This window comes from Arachis ipaensis, chromosome B04 (genome assembly GCF_000816755.2).
Source record: "Arachis ipaensis cultivar K30076 chromosome B04, Araip1.1, whole genome shotgun sequence".
In the NCBI taxonomy this organism is placed as follows: Eukaryota; Viridiplantae; Streptophyta; class Magnoliopsida; order Fabales; family Fabaceae; genus Arachis; species Arachis ipaensis.
This window is the reverse complement of record NC_029788.2, coordinates 63,919,821-63,936,794: the sequence shown is the minus strand read 5'-3', so window position 1 is coordinate 63,936,794 and position 16,974 is coordinate 63,919,821. Positions and strand designations below refer to the sequence as shown.

The 16,974-nt window shown below is 37.1% G+C and overlaps 1 long non-coding RNA gene across 2 annotated transcripts; it reads right to left on the bottom strand.

Moving 5' to 3' along the window:
- LOC110271072 lies at nt 1,488–5,422 on the bottom strand. 2 transcript variants are annotated; one of them, XR_002361141.1, is made up of 3 exons: nt 4,782–5,422; nt 4,515–4,676; nt 1,488–1,703 (listed from the first exon to the last, which is right to left on the bottom strand). It is a non-coding gene; the product is annotated as an uncharacterized LOC110271072 (long non-coding RNA). The 2 variants fall into 2 exon arrangements; XR_002361140.1 differs by having other exon boundaries at nt 4,515–4,641.

Below are 16,974 nucleotides of genomic sequence, written 5' to 3'. Positions count from 1 at the left end.
TTCTTGCCCAGCACTCTTTACTTTCCTTGTCTTGGATCTTGGGTTGGAGAATTGAAGGAAATCTGTTTCAATCTCATCCTGAGATCTCTCTGTTTCATTTTACTGCATAATTGAATTCCCATTTTGGTTAATTGCTTCTGTCTTCTGCTTTCTCTGCAATTTACAATTTACAATTCCTTTGCAATTTTTCTTGTTGGATCTAGGAAGGCATTGAGATCTAGACTTGGTTATCTAGTCTCTTGAGTCCTGAGATCTGAATTCTCATTTTACTTTCTCTGTTTAACGCTTTTCATGCTCATTTACAATTCTGTTTTTAGATCCGATTCAATCCAAGTCATCTTCTATTTCTCTGTTTATTGAATTTAATTTTTTTCTTGTTTAATTTCTGCAAATCCAATTCCCAATTCCCTTTACAATTCAAGCCATTTACATTTCTTGCACTTTAAGATTCTGCAATTTACATTTCTTGCGTTCTAAGTTTCTGCCATTTAATTTCTTGTTCTTTAAGATTCAGCACTTTAAATTTCAGTTCTCTTTAAATTCAATGCAATTTACCCATTCCCTTTACTTTCCATGCAATCTAAATTCTGCAAATCACAAATCACTCAACCAAATCTTGATTCGCTTGACTAAATCAACCACTAAACTAAAATTGCTCAATCCTTCAATCCCTGTGGGATCGATCTCACTCCCGTGAGTTATTATTACTTGATGCGACCCGGTGCACTTACCGGTGAGTTTTGTGTCGGATCGTTTTCCGCACATCACTGCACCGAAATAATTCCGAATTTAGAGCAAGGAGCATAGAGTTTGTAAGGTAAGGATAAATGTTTCAAAAAATTCAAACAGTAGCCAGATACAGAGTCAAGCAAGGACATGCACGAATAATAATGCAAGGTTAGCAAGAAAGAGATCAGAAACTAGAAATTCAAATACAGTTGATAAAGAAAGAAATAACAAGCACGAATAAAGATTATACGTCGAAACGGAACTAATCTCTAGAACTTAGTTTCTAACATCCCCAAAACCTCGTGATTCACATTAACCTAACACTTCTATTTCGTCTATGATAACCCATTAGTGTTCCATATACATAAATCATTAGTATTAAGTTGGCCAAACTTGATACCATGAGGTATGCAATGGTAAACTAATAGCGTTAATCACTAGACAATCATGCATATAAAACATAAACTCTTGTCATCAGAACAAGTTATAAGGCATGATAGACACCCAGAGCATGCAATGAAGCATAGTTAGTCCATTCCCAAGGCTCTACAGGAAGGACTGCTCTGATACCATATTGAAACATCCTTTCCAGCAAAATACCTTGCTTAAGTCAGGGTATTTCCACTAGAAAGAACATTACGTAACCTTCTCTAGTATTAACTACTTAATTATCGAGCCTTTGTATCGAGTTTGCGTTTCAGTTTTAAGAAAATTCTAGAAAATTTTGTTTTTTATTCATTAAAGTCATAATTCAAACATTTACAAATAATAATAATCACATAAATATTATTGATAATAATTCTTATACAAAAGAAACCAAATAAAACTCAAATACAATATACCAAACCTACCCTTCTATATGAAATAAAATCTCAAGGGACAATCAGCGAGGGGACTCTACCAGACCAATTAAAACCATAAAGAAAACCTACTAATTGCTCGCAGCTTCAAATTGCATCTTCAAACCTGTGTCACTGAAAGGATGGAAAATTTGGGGGTGAGAACCAAACCACATGTTCTCAGTAGAGGTCGAGAACGCCGTGAAAGTAAAGAATAAAGCGCAAATAGTTAATTTCATTCAGAGACATCTAAAAGAAAATTAACCTTCTTTAAAAGCATTAGTTAATTATTCAAAATCCTAGAACCATATTTTCTTTATAAAACTCTTAAAAGTTTCCTAAACTGTATGAATGACCAACCTGTTCCAAGCATAGGTTCATTAAATCTATGCTGAACCAGTTTGATTTTTCATACTTTACTAGACCATAACATAAAAGAAGTTACCTACGCGGTATAAATGATCATCCTGCTCCAAGAATAGGTTCATTAAGTCTATGCTGAACCAGTCAGATACTTTATACAAAACTAGACCTCAAATGTACCAGTCACGGCCTTAGGCCCAAACAACTCAATCAACACCCATTTCACCACAATCCAGCTAATCAGTTACAAACACAAGTAATGAGGTTCAAACACAATCAAGAGCAATTACATCAAGTATAGCAACTAGCAGTTAAATAGAATTATTCACTTAGGCAAACCAATTACAATATACACACCCAAACAATGTCACATAGATGCATATGATGCATGTCTAGTCCTAGTGCAGGCCATGAGCTCATGTGTCGGTTAGCACCTGCATTCCCGACATTTATCCGGTCACGAGTTCACGATTTCCCGGATACGATTTTCCGTTCAAATAAATGCACATATAATTATTAGCAGCTCTATTGAGACAGCCTCTGCTTTCTACTCGCAGGAAATATATACTCTTGGGAACGAAAAATTACTCTTGGGTTGCCTCAGGGCAACAGATAAATAAACAAACATCTCTTGGGTTGCATTAAGCAACAAATATATATATAATATCTCTTGGGTTGCCGCAAGCAACAAACAAACATCTCTTGGGTTGCTTCAAGCAACAAACAAATAAACAAATATCTCTTGGGTTGCCTCAAGCAACAGATAATCATAGAATAAGTACTTTACTCTTTCCTTTTTCTTTCTTAATTGCAAGTACGCAAGCGGGACAAGACCCACGCCCTTGCCAACAATCCCGTATACTAGATAATATTTTCTTAAAAGAATCATTGAAGTTATTATCATTAAATAAGCCTTAAATATTGATTTTGATTAAGTCCTTGTACTTTTATAAAAATTTGGACATAATCTCCTTTAAAAATAGGACTTAGCCACCCTTACGGGTCCCAACCAAACAATTTACCAAACTCTTTTCAACCTCTCCAATATCAAATCAATTCAGAATCAAACAAATTCCAACATTGAATCATCCATATAACACTAAGGTTCATCTTTAATTTTATGAACTCATAACTCTCACTCAGGCATTCTCAACACCCTATCTTCTTTTCTGTTTTTAATATAGCAAATGAACTCGGAATTGTGCAAACTTTATGTCCAGGCGTTCATCATGAAATAAGCTTTCTATCAAACCAAAGATCATAATTTTCTGGTTTCTCTAGCTTTAGGAATAGAGGAAAAATCATGACTGCTCTGTAGTGCGTAAAACCAGAAAAATAGCAGCAGCATGTGATATTCAAAATTCAATATAAAATCCAAGTTAAATCCAATGATTTTAAAAATTAATATAGTTCAACTTCACTCATCCAGGTTTCTTTTCCAATTAGTTCTAGGTCAATATCATTTTTAATGAAGAAGTTATATAACCTAGAATTTGACTACTTTTCTGCAGAATTCTGTTTTAAAACTTAATGAACTCATCTTCTTCCAAGTCCCATAACTTACTCATTAAAATATGGATAGCCCTGAAATTTAAATCACATATGCTAAACATACTTAATTTTCACTTCCAATTGGTTGCACCTCGATATCCAACCAGGTTCAAAAGTTATAAACTTCCAAATTTACTGATTCAAGAAAACAGAATCCGGCCTTTACTGCATAATGCATCGTATTTCAAAAATTCGTATCTTCTAAACCGCAAGTTCAACCGTTCTGAAATTTTACGACATTAAAATAATAAGACTAAAGTTTCATTTAAAATTAGTTTTGCTTCAAAATTCAATTCGGAACATTCACAGAGAGCCAATAAGTTACTGCTGTTCCAAAAATTCTGCAGTAAAAATCAGATCCCACAACCATTACTCAAAAATTCACCATAAATCTTATATTTAATGAAAAGATCTCAAACTCTCCAATTCAGTTCCAATTATTCTCAAGTTTAACCAGGAATTGGTTCAACGCAATTCTGATCATCACAGAGTTAGTTACAGTCTTTCAAAATTACTGTTTTCACTTAAAGGTAATGCAGAAAATCAGATTTTACGGCTTAACTTTGAAAAATCATAACCAAATCTTCAGTTAATACGAAATCTTCAAATTTAAATCCTAACAACTACACTTGTTAAAGTTTGCTCAGATTTTAATCTCATACCATTTCGATCGCTAGCAAATTACTAGGCCGTCCTAAAAGTAACCATTCTATTTTGAAAACCAGATTCTTAATAATAGTTTAGTCTTTTAGGCCCTAATTCTTCAACAATTCTTAATCCAGTATCAAATATATCAAATGATTATCTTAGTCTCAACCATTTATATATAATCAGTCAAAACCACAATCCTTTACTAATCTCAAGTCACTTTCACAGCCATAGCAATATACCAAACAACCATTTCAATCACAATTTCAGCCACAATTCAATATTCATATAATCAATTAATTACTCACATGTATTAAATCTATTTGCAGTTATTCAATAAACTTTGTAGGTATTCTTAAATTGAAATCGTTTTAAATCCCCTACCTCGATGTCGCAATTGCGGAATTTAACGCAACAGTCCCTTTTATTCCTAATTCGTGGCCGCAACTACAACAGTGACGCCGATGACCCTCTGCAGCAGCGATGTCATCAACAATCGCGATAACGGTGGCTAGATGGAAACAAAAACATTTTTAGGCATTTTTCCTATAACACTGAAGCGGCAAGCAGAGATAACAATAATCAAAACAGGGTGTAAATGAAACAGATTCAGATACAAAGATGAAGGAGGCTGTGATAACCGAGCAATACCAGGGCAGGGCTGAAATAGTTCATAGCAGCAATGATTCTTTCAGAAAATCAATCGTCACAGTTCACAGCTACAGCAGCTTAATCAGTAATTAAAGAAAACAAGGAAACGAAGCCATAGCAGTAGCATTACGGTGAGTACAACAACAGAGAAGATAGCTTCCTCCTCCACCTCAGCTCGTGATTCTAGCGGCGGTGGTGGAGCATCCTTCAATGACCCTGGCTAAGAGAACACTCACCACCACATGTTCTTCTCCTCCTATGGTTGTTCATGATTCTCCCCCTCCTTAACCTAATCGACGATGCAACTTCGGAGATGATAGTGGCGGTCTCCATGGTGACAGCTATTGTGAGCTCGACGGCAGCTGAACTAGCGGCGAAGGCAACGCATGGCAGCGACAAGGATGAGCGAGTGAACGTCTCCGTCAATCTCTCTCTTCGCGGTTTTGCTTCTCTTCTTCCCTGGCTCTGGCGACAGCGACGGCAACCGGCACAGGGAGCGGCACAGCGCGGTGATCCTTCTTCCTCTTTTCTCCCTCTGTTCCGTCACTCTCTCCCCCTGTTCTCCGTTTCTCCCTCAAGCTCCCCTTGTTCCCTTTCATTCCTTTCTGTGCATGTGCGTTTAGTTTGTGAAATTAGGGTATCAATTAGGAAATTTGTGATTTTAAGTTAAATTAGGTTTTGATTTGATAAATTAGGGAAAATATATACGAGTAATATAACAGTTTTACAAAATATTCATGATAGAATAACAATTTAGAATTCAAATATAATGTTATAAAGATTACTTTTAAAACGCATAAGATTTTATCTATCAATCTATTAACGAGCTTAAATAATTATTTGTAATTTAAATTATAAAATAAGCATACTAATCACATTTTATAAAATATGGTTAAACTCGAAATATCAATTACCTATATTAAATTATATAACCTTTCATTATTTTTCCATCATAACTTTAATTTCAATTTATATAAAATGACTAATTAAAATAAAAGTTGTACATAAATATTAATTGACTTAAACTTAAAATATTTATAAAAATCAATTTAATCATTCATGATAAATTAATCTCTAAGAGCTCAAATTAATAAAATAAACCATAATTTAATCATAATACAATTTTCTTAAATTAAATTATATAACACTTCCATTACTGAATTCTAATTTGAAATTATATAAAATAACCAATTATAAAAATTTACACAAAAATATTAATTAACTTAACTCCAAATATTAATAAAACTAATTTAATTATTCTTAATTGATTTATAAAATAAGATATCAAATTAATAAAATAAATCGAAACCTTTTAAGAATAAAAGTTACTTAAATTAAATTATACAATTCTTTCTTATTTTTCAATTACTAAAATTATACAAAATATTCCATTATATAAAATTACTTAAGAATCTTAATTGGTTTAAAATGAAATTACCTCCGAATCTACTTAATTATTTCTAATCAAATAATTTTTAAAATTATAAAGTTTAAACTTAATAAAATAAAATCACAATTTATTCATAATTAGATTTTCAAAAATGCGGGATGTTACACTGGGTGCCAGAATGGGCGTAAAACGCCAAGAAATGTGCAAATTCTACGTTTTACGCCAGAAAGTTTTTGACTGATTTTTTATGCCAGTTTGGGCCATCAAATCTCGAGCAAAGTATGGACTATTATATATTTATGGAAAGCCCAAGATGTCTACATTCCAACGCAAGTGAGAGCGTGCCAATTGGACTTCTGTAGCTCCAGAAAATCTACTTCGAGTGTAGGAGGGTCAGAATCCAACAGCATCTGCAGTCCTTTTTCAGCCTCTAAATCAGATTTTTGCTCAGGTCCCTCAATTTCAGCCAGAAAATAACTGAAATTACAAAAAAATATACAAACTCATAGTAAAGTTCATAAATATTATTTTTGAATAAAAACTAATAAAAATATAATAAAAAGTAAATAAAACATACTAAAAACTATGTAAAAACAATGCCAAAAAGGGTATAAATTATCCACTCATCATGCACCAAAGTTGAAGGCCAACTTTTCTCATGGAGAGGCATTGGAGGAGGAAGATGATATTGTGGTACCAGCCAAGGAGTGTAATGCCTTAGTCCAGAAGATGATACTGTGTCAAATCCCAGAAGCTTCCTGATTCCCTGTACTATAGAGACCATCACCTTTGTGAAGGCACTATGTGACCTTGGCTCAAGCATCAACCTCATGCCTCTTTCTGTGATAAAGAGGCTGCAAATTCTAGAGGTGCAGCGTGCCAAGATCTCATTGGAGTTGGCAGACAAGTCCCTGAAAAGGGCACATGGCGTGGTGGAAGATGTCCTAGTGAAGGTTGAAGACCTGTACATCCCTGCTAATTTAGTAATCTTAGACAATGGGGAGAACAGAGATGAATTCATCATCCTTGGAATGCTTTTCCTAGCCACTGCTAAGGCCATAATTGATGTGGAAAGAGGAGAGCTAGTCCTGAGACCAGATGAGGATTGTATCTGGTTCAAGATCCCCAACCCTCAGTCTCCCTCTGACATAGGAGGTACCATTGTGCAACACATAGTGTTCTAGCCTTCCCTCTTAGTATAGAGCTTTACAGAGGCCCCGGACACCAACTCTAAGTTTGGTTTTTAGCAAACATCATCAAGCACTCAGAAGGAAGGTACTAAGAAGAAGGTACCTAAAGACTGGAGGGACAAAAAGATCCTCACTGAAGCCCTCTTACCTGCCATGAGAGTTCTCTTCACCAAAAGTCTAGTCATTCTACATACTGTAAACCAGATCCTATCTCAAGAGCATATAGAGCTCATTCATGAGAGCACAGGAAGAAAGTTCACTGTAAGGGGTTAAGATCTAAGCCCCTATCTACCTCCGTAAAGGAGCTGTCCGTCAAGCTAATGACGGTAAAGAAGCGCTTGTTAGGAGGCAACCCAACTATTCACATAGTATTTTCAGTTTTATTTCATTTATTTTGAGTTTTATATCATAGTTTTTTGTTGCTTTTTGATTTTTGTTGTCATGTGCAGCACTTAGGACAGAAATAGAGATATGCAGAACTAATAACAGAACACCCTGGGGAGAGCCTCTTGCTAGCGTTGAACACCAGACAAGGAGGAAGCTGGGCATGCAATGCCCATGCAAGAGCTCAGAAGACCCTCTCACTGATCCCCTTTGGGTGTTCAACGCCCATTGAGGAGGAATTGCTGGCATTGAACGCCAGAAAGGGAGCAGCTTGGGCGTTCAACGCCCCTGAGGGATACGCATTGGCGTTGAACGCCAAACAGGGAGCAATGCTGGGCATTTAACGCCCCATATAGAGCTGCCAAGCCTGCATCTTAACCCCCCTATGGACCTTCAATGCCCATTCCTGGCGTTGAACGCTAGGTAGGGGGCAGGGAGCTCGAAGTTTCAAGCTTCTTAAGCCAGTGGGTCCCACAGAATCTGCACTTACCTCACCTACCACACCTCCCCCTTCTCTCTCCTACTTTCTAAACCTTGAAAACCACACCCTATTCAAATTCAAACCATTCCTACCCTTTCTTCCCCCATAACCGAACCCTATACCACATCCTAACCCTATATATACCCCCTCACACAACCCTTTATACACACACCTCCTCAACCCTCTCTCCTTATAACCCTATACACTTTCCACACCCTTCTTCTTCCACATTACCCCACATTACCGAGAGCAACTCTTAGATTTTAGCCCAGAAAGTATGAGAGTGGCGCTACAATTGCCACACGTGCTAGGTGACCCACACTCTTACACTAGAAGGGTCAAATCCTACCAAAGATTGGATCAAGTCCTTGCGGATATTTGTGTGGAATGAGCTCAGTGGAGAAGGGACGCACAAGGCAAGCCCTATCAATTAGGTAGGCTTGACCTCAAGCCTGTATCCTAAGGATGGTTGGAGTTTATCCAATGCTCCACCATCCCACAAGTAACCGATCTGAGGTTACTATTGACCGAGCAATAATGATTCACTGAATTATGCTTGGGAATGAGGTGGGGTTACATGAGGTGAAACCTCAAGTGTTGTACAAGGTGGCTAAAAATACCTCCACTCAAGTGAGGTTAGCATTCCCAAACCTCATATATCACCTATTTAATTTAGCTGGAATTGACATAGCCGGAGACACCCTCAATGAGATGGATAAGCCCATCACAAAGAGGAAGATCGGGCATGTGAGAGAGCCTGCACATGAACCCCAGTAAAAGCCTGTGTAGCCGCCTCCACCAGAGATCCTTGAGATGCCTCAAGGGATGTACTTTCCTCCCCGTGACTATTGGGATCAATTGAACACCTCAATAGGGGAGCTAAGCTCAAGCATGGACCAGTTGAGAGTGGAGCACCAAGAGCACGCCACTATCCTCCATGAGATGAGAGAAGATCAGAGAAGATTGATAGAGGAATAGCTAAGACATGGGTGGAACATAGAGGAGATCAAATGCTCCATTGGATATTCCAGAGGGAGCAGTAGCCACCATCACTGAGGTTATTGAGTCCCATTATCTCTCTATTTGCTTTATTTCTATTTTTATTGTACTTTAAATTCTTGTCTGTTTTCTCTTATAAGTTCATGATCACGTCTTGTATTTGTTATTTTCGAGTTTTATTTTCTTGTTTCATTTTGGTTATAAGGTATTCATTGTATCCTCACCATGCTTGAAAAAAATAATTTGAAAAAAATAGTGAGATACATAAGTTTTAAGCATGTCATGAGAGATTCTAATTGTTTAAGATGTGGTGGCCTTGCATTCACTTTCTGAATGTATGAATTAACAGCGCACAATTGATATTAGAATTGAGAATGTTGGCTCTTAAAAGAACAAAGGATTTAGAGAAGTATTATTGGATCCCTGAAAAATAAAAATATTGATTCATGAAGCAAGAAAAAGCAGCAAAAAAAGAAAAAGAAAAAAAAAAGAGAAAAAGAAAAGAATGCTCATAAAGGAAAATTCAAAAGAGCAAGGATCTGAAGTTTTGAGCATCAACGGTTAGGAGGGTTAAAAATTAGCATAAAAAGCTCAATTGAGTTTCTATCCCTAACTAAATGCTTGTGGTGTGAATGTGTCAAGTGAAAAGCTTGAGACCGAGCAGTTAAAGTCGTGATCCAAAGGAAAAGAGTACACTTAAGAACTCTAGGCATCACTAACTAGAAATTTAAGCAAAGTTAAATTCGAATCAAAAGGGTTCCCCCAGTTAAGTGCCTGTGGCGTCTATGTATCCGGTGGTAATATGGGAAAACATAACACTTAGAGTCACGGCTAGGCTCAAAAGGGTGCAAAGCACTAAAAGAAGCTGTGTTCAAGAATCAAGAAGAACTGAACTAAGAGAATCAATAATATCATCCGGATTCTAGTTCTAAGAGATGTCAATATTTCTAAACTTCAAAGGAAAATGAGATGCCAAAACTGTTCAGAAGTAAAGAGCTATTAGCCCCATTCAATACTTGGAACTGAGTTTCATTGAAAACTCTGACACTTATTGTATCTTTCTCCTCTTTTTAGTCCTACTTCTTTTTGGTTGCTTGAGGACAAACAACAGTTTAAGTTTGGTATTCTGGTGAGCAAATATTTTATACGCTTTTTGATGCTATTTTCATAGTGTTTTTAGTATATTTTGTTAAGTTTTGTTATATTTTAGTAGATTTTATTGCAAAATTAACTTTTTGGATACTAATTTGAGCTTTTGTGTTTTTTATATGATTTTAGGTTATTTTTAGGTGAATTTGGCAAGTTTTGGCAAAGTCTGATTCAAAGGCAAAGAAAGGAGTGTAGATGCTGTCAGATCCTGACCTCCATGCATTCAAATGAGAATTTTTGGAGCTACAGAGGCCCAATTGATGCAATCTTAATGACGTTGGAAAGCTAACTTCCAGGGCTTTCCAGCAATGTATAATGCTTTATACTTTTCTTTGGATTTGACTACCCAAAACAGGCGTTGAATGCCCAAACTATCCCCTTTCTGGCGTTCAACGCCCAAGGAGGACTGAAGCCAGCATTGAACGCCCAAGACTGGCATTCAACGCCACAAGGGGAGCAAAGAAGCAGCATATTTACCTAACACCCACTCCTTCAAGTTAGACGCCAAGCTTAGCCCAAACACTCACCAAGTGGGCCCAGAAGTGGATTTTCGCACCTTTCTGCTTATTTTATTTCACTTTTTCTATTTTTTAATTATAAGATTAGTATATATAGGTGAAGATCACCTATGTTTAGGATCTTCTCCCCCTCAGAACATAGCATACATTATTTTCTGTACAGTATGAGCGACTAAACCTCCTAGGTTAAGGTTAGGAGCTCTGCTGATTCCGATGGATTAATACAATTACCTTTCTACTTTAATTTATGTTTGATTATATTCTATGATGCATTTTCATTCTTCATCCTTATGGACCTAGGGTGGAACTGACATATGACCATTGATTCTACATGAGTTCTTGTGAGTCCCTGACAGGATAGTATTGAGCTGTAGCTTGAGAGTACATCACAGATTCCAACACGTATCTGGATGATGTGTGAGGAATTAATTGTTGATTCATTGCAAGTATAGCCAAATCAACAACTAACTCTCACAATCAAATGTTAAAATTCAAATTAAAGTAACCGAGAGTACTTAAACCTCGGGTCGTCTTTCCTAGGAGTTGCAATTAAGTGTCATGTTATTGACTATGGGAGGAAATAGGGATTGGATGGTAAGAGAGGCAAGAAATGTAAATAGCAAGAGAGTGAATGATCATGCAAGAAATTAAAAGGAAAGCAATTAAAAGTAATGAAAATGTAGATTAAATGATAAAAAGGACTCTTGGCAAGAAGTGGGTAATTAAGGATTCCTATCCTAGTTGTGGACCACAAATATGGTAATTGTGTGTGAATTAATCCCAATTAGTCTATCCCAACATCGAGGATAAGTCAAAAGGGCATAATTGATTCCAATCCCTCAATCCTAGTCAACACTAGTGGGTTACTTAGAGTCAAGGAAAACCAAACCAATTAATAATCCTCATACAATGCGGAATGGACATCCACAACTCAATTTCACGCAAACACCCAATTTCTCAACAAAGAGTGTGAAACCTAAACATGCAAGAAATTAAACATCAAAGCAATAAAAGTCAAAGCAATTAAACTTCAAATGCAAGAAAACCTCTTGGCAAGTAATTGAGAGCTAAGATTACCTATCCTAGTCATTGAGCAGAAACATATGATGATTATGAAGAGTTAGTCCTATTTAGTTAACCCTACATCGAAGATAAGTCAAATAGGCATAGTTGATTCCAATCCCTAAGTCCTAAGTCAACACTATTGGGTTACTTAGAGTCAAGGGAGACCAAATCAAGTAACTACTCTAATATATCAAACAAGAATGGACATCAATGACTCAAGGGTCACCAAAGTCATCAAATTCAAGCCAAGAGTGGAGAAAAACTAAGTAAAAACTAAGCCAAACATTTTATCAAACACTTGGTGTGCATGAAAAATAAAATCAAATTAAATTGCATTAACAAAGAGTGTTCATAACATAAAAATGGCAAGATAAAGAAAATAACAAAGGAAATGAAGAAGAACAAAGATGCAATAACAATAAATAACAAGGAAAAGTATATGAAACAAGAATTAAAAGTAGGAATTACAAAGAAAATTAACTAAAAACCCGAGGTTCTAGAGAGAAGAGGGAGCTTCTCTCTCTAGAAAATGAACTACATGATGCTAAACTAACCTTAATTGCTCCCCCCTTGCTTCCACTTGAATTGGGGTTGAAATAGCTTTAGAAATGAGTTGGACTAGGTTTTGGAGGCCCAGAATTTGCCCCCAGCGATTTGCATTAATGAGCTCACGTGACGCAGGTCACGCATATGCGTGGGTCACGCGTACGCGTCGCCTGGCAAAATTCATTTCCACGCGTCGCGTGGGTCACGCGTATGCATTGCCGTGCTCGCTCTTGTGCGCACGCACGCATCGCTTGTGCGCACGCATGGATGCTGGAATGTCCAAACTCCATTTCTTCATGGTTTCTTCCCTTTTGCATGCTCCTTTTCTCACTTCTTCAACCCATGCTTACCTTGGAAACCTGAAATCACTTAACAAATACATCAAGGCACCAAATGGGATTAAAGTGAATAAAATTTAGCAATTAAAAGGCCTAAAAAGCATGTTTTCACTTTCAGACACAATTTAGGATGAAATCATGAAACTATGCTATTTCATTGAATAAGTGTAGGAAAAGTTGATAAAATCTACCCAATTAGAGCAAATAAATACCATGAAATGTGGATTTATCACTGGGCTAATTGGGATATGTGACATAAAATCTCGTTAGTCGTGGGTGATTGAGGTTTCTGTGGCGCTGAGGCTAGAACCATAGAGCTTCATTCTCCTATCTGGAATATCTGACCTTGTCTATGACATTTTGAGTAGGATCACTAGAGATTGAAGGCGTGAGCTTCATCCTCGTCCAAATTGAATGACCACTGTCCCTGGCGTTTGGTTTGGATTTGAGGATATTAATGACTACTGACCCTGGTTTAGTCACTTACAGCCTTGCCATTGAATGAATCATTCGTTGTTGAAGTAAACATTAAGAAGTGTTAATCCAGAAGAACAAGCATCTCTGAAACCTTAACTACTCCTTCATCATCGTTTCTACATCAATTCAATATTGTTTTTTTCTATTATTTCGTTTTATGCATTTACAACACCAACCATCTTTTCTTTTCAGCTGACTAAGATATGCAAGATAACCACAGCTTGCTTAACCGACAATCCTCATGGGATCGACCGTCCCACAAGAAATACTTGGCATCACTAAGCAGCTTCTTCACCTGGTATTTAGTATATTCTTTTAGGATGAACCTCATAGCCTTGTAATTTGCAATATCTACAAATCGTGGGGCTCTCTGTATAGCAAAGAGTTGCTCATAAAAAAAAGTCTTATTCACAGGAATGAGTTGTTGCATGACATCTTCGGGCTCAATCATAGAAAGGTGGTCAGCCACTTAGTTCTCTGACCCCTTTTCTGTCTTTAATCACAATATCAAACTACTGAAGAAGGAGCACCCACCTGATCAATCTTGGTTTAGCATCCTATTTGGTTAGAAGGTACATAAGAGAAGCATGGTCAGTATAACTAATAACCTTAGAACCAATCAAATGGGACCTAAACTTATCAAATGCAAAAATTATAGCTAATTCTCTTTCTGTAGTTGTGTAATTCTTTTGTGTGTTATTTAGCACATGACTAGCCAAAAAAATTACATGCACAAGCTTGTCTTGTCTCTGCCCCAAGACAGCTCCTATAGCATGATCACTAGCATCACAAATCAATTTAAATGGTAAATCCCAGTTAGGAGGAGCTATGATGGGTGCATAGACAAGCTGAAATTTATAGTCTCAAAAGCATACAAACAATAATCATTAAAGCAAAAAGGAATGTTTGCAACCAAGAGGTTGCTTAGAGGTTTAGCAATTTTAAAAAAATCCTTTATAAACCTCCTATAAAAACCTGAATGTCCTAAGAAACTTTGGATTGCCTTTACATTAGTGGTTGGTGGTAATTTTTCAATTACCTCCATCTTAGCTTTATCAACTTCTATTCCTCTACTTGAAATCCGGTGCCCAAGAACAAACCTTTAGTCACCATAAAATGACATTTTTTCCAATTTAAAATAAGGTTTGTTTCCTGGCACTGCTTCAAGACTAGGAAAGATGTCTCAGGCAAGAATTACAAGAATTACCAAATATAGAAAAATCATACGTAAATACCTCAATGAACTTTTCAACCATGTCAGAAAACATGGAAAGCATACACCTTTGAAAAGTTGCTAGGACATTGCACAATCCAACTGGCATCCTCGGATAAGCAAATACACCAAAAGGACAAGTCAATGTCGTCTCTCCAGATCTTGAGGGTCTACTACAATCTGATTATATCTAGAATAACAATCTAGAAAATAATAAAATGAACGTCCAACTAACCTCTCAAGCATCCGATCAATAAAAGGCAAGGGGAAGCGGTCCTTCCTAGTTGCAGTGTTGAGTCTCCTATAGTTAATGCACATACGGCACCTGGTGACGGTTTGTGTTGTAATTAGCTCATTCTTCTCATTCTTGACCACTGTCACGCCTCCCTTATTGGGAACAACTTCCATGGGACATACCCATGGACTGTCAAAAATTGGGTAAATTATCCCAGCTTCCTAGAGCTTCACAACCTCTTTATGAACCACCTATTTCATAGTTGGATTCAACCGCCTTTGTGGTTTCATAATGGGTTTAGCATCCTCCTCAAGTAGAATCTTGTGCATACATAGAGGCGGACTTATCTCTTTCAAGTTACTAATGGTCCATCCAAAAGATGTTTTTTGGCTTCTAAACACCTATATCAACGCCTCTTCTTCATCATAACTCAGAGAAGAGCTAATAATCACTGGATAAGAATCCAGCTCACCTAAAAAAACATACTTAAGAGAGGGAGGTAAGGGCTTCAATTCAAGCTTGGGTGGTTCTTCTGCCTTAGTATGCGTGTTTGGTTCCCCTTTTGAGGTGGTGAATCATCAATCTCTAGCAAACCATGCTCTGAAGGGGGTTCCAAAACACCATCAAGCTCTTCTGCTTCAAAGACTTCATCAATCAGTCGCTCAATTAAATCAACTCTCATACATCCCTCATAATCACTAGGATGTTGCAAGGCCTCAAGCACATTAAGAACAACCTCTTCATCATTGACTCTTAGCATCAATTCACCCTTTTTCACATCAATAAGGGCTCTCCCTGTAGTTAGAAAAGGTCTTCCCAAAATAATGGAAGCATTCACATCTTCTTCCATATCCAGTATCACTTCTGCTTCAAAGACTTCATCAATCAGTCGCTCAATTAAATCAACTCTCATACATCCCTCATAATCACTAGGATGTTGCAAGGCCTCAAGCACATTAAGAACAACCTCTTCATCATTGACTCTTAGCATCAATTCACCCTTTTGCACATCAATAAGGGCTCTCCCTATAGTTAGAAAAGGTCTTCCCAAAATAATGGAAGCATTCACATCTTCTTCCATATCTAGTATCACAAAATCAGCAGGAAAAATAAAGGTTCCTACTTTTACTAGTAAATTCTCAACAACTCGAAGAGAAAATTTAGTTGAACGGTCAGCAAGTTGAAGAGAGATTCTAATGGGTCTTACCTTATCAATTTGGAGCTTTCTCATCAAAGAAAGAGGCGTGAAACTGATGTTTGCTCCAAGATCACCAAATGCCCTCTAAATAGTAATATCTCCAATGGTGCAAGGAATTAAAAAGCTTCCCAGATCTTGCATCTTCTCAGGGAGATTTTGCTGGATAATTGCACTGCATTCCATGGTGAGCACTACTGTTTCACTCTCTTTCCAATTCTTCTTATTGTTTAACAATTCCTTCATGAATTTAGCATAGAGAAGCATTTGCTCCAAAGCCTCTGTAAAAGGAATGTTGATTTGAAGCTTCCTGAAGACTTCTAGGAATCTTGAAAATTGCTTGTCTTTGTATGTCTTCTGAAGCCTCTGAGGATATAGAATTTTTGGCTTGTACTCAGGCACCAGAGACTTCACTTTGTATTGCTCAATATCAACAGAAAAAGAGTTGTTCGGATATCTCTCAAGGGCATGTTCCATGTTGTCTTGAGTCTCCACTGGAGCTTCTTTTTCAACTGTCTCCTCACTGACTTGTGCCTCTGTACCTGCTACCTTACCACTTCTCAGATGTATGGCCTTGCACTCTTCCCTTGGGTTAGGATTGGGGAAGGTGTGGGGAGGCCTGTCAACTACTTGCTTGCTTAATTGACCCAATTGAACCTCTAAGTTTCTAATTGAAGCTCTGAATTCCTGCATGAAACTATTAGTGTTCTTGGAGAGTATTGCAACTAGAGATTTCAAGTAAGAAGGTTTCTGAGAAGGAGGGGGTGTATGGTATTATTGAGAGGACTGAAATTGATGGTTGTTATTGTTGAAAATTGGTTGCCTTTGTGGTTGATTTTTCCATCCAAAGTTTGGGTGATTTCTTCACCTCAGATTGTAAGCCTTGGAAAAAGGGTCATTGTTAGGGGTCTGGAGGAATTGCCTATGTAATTAAACTATTCAGAGGGAAATTGACCATAATCAAAATTCTCACCTTGAGAAAATCTGCCACTCCTGTCATAAGAAGCATCTTG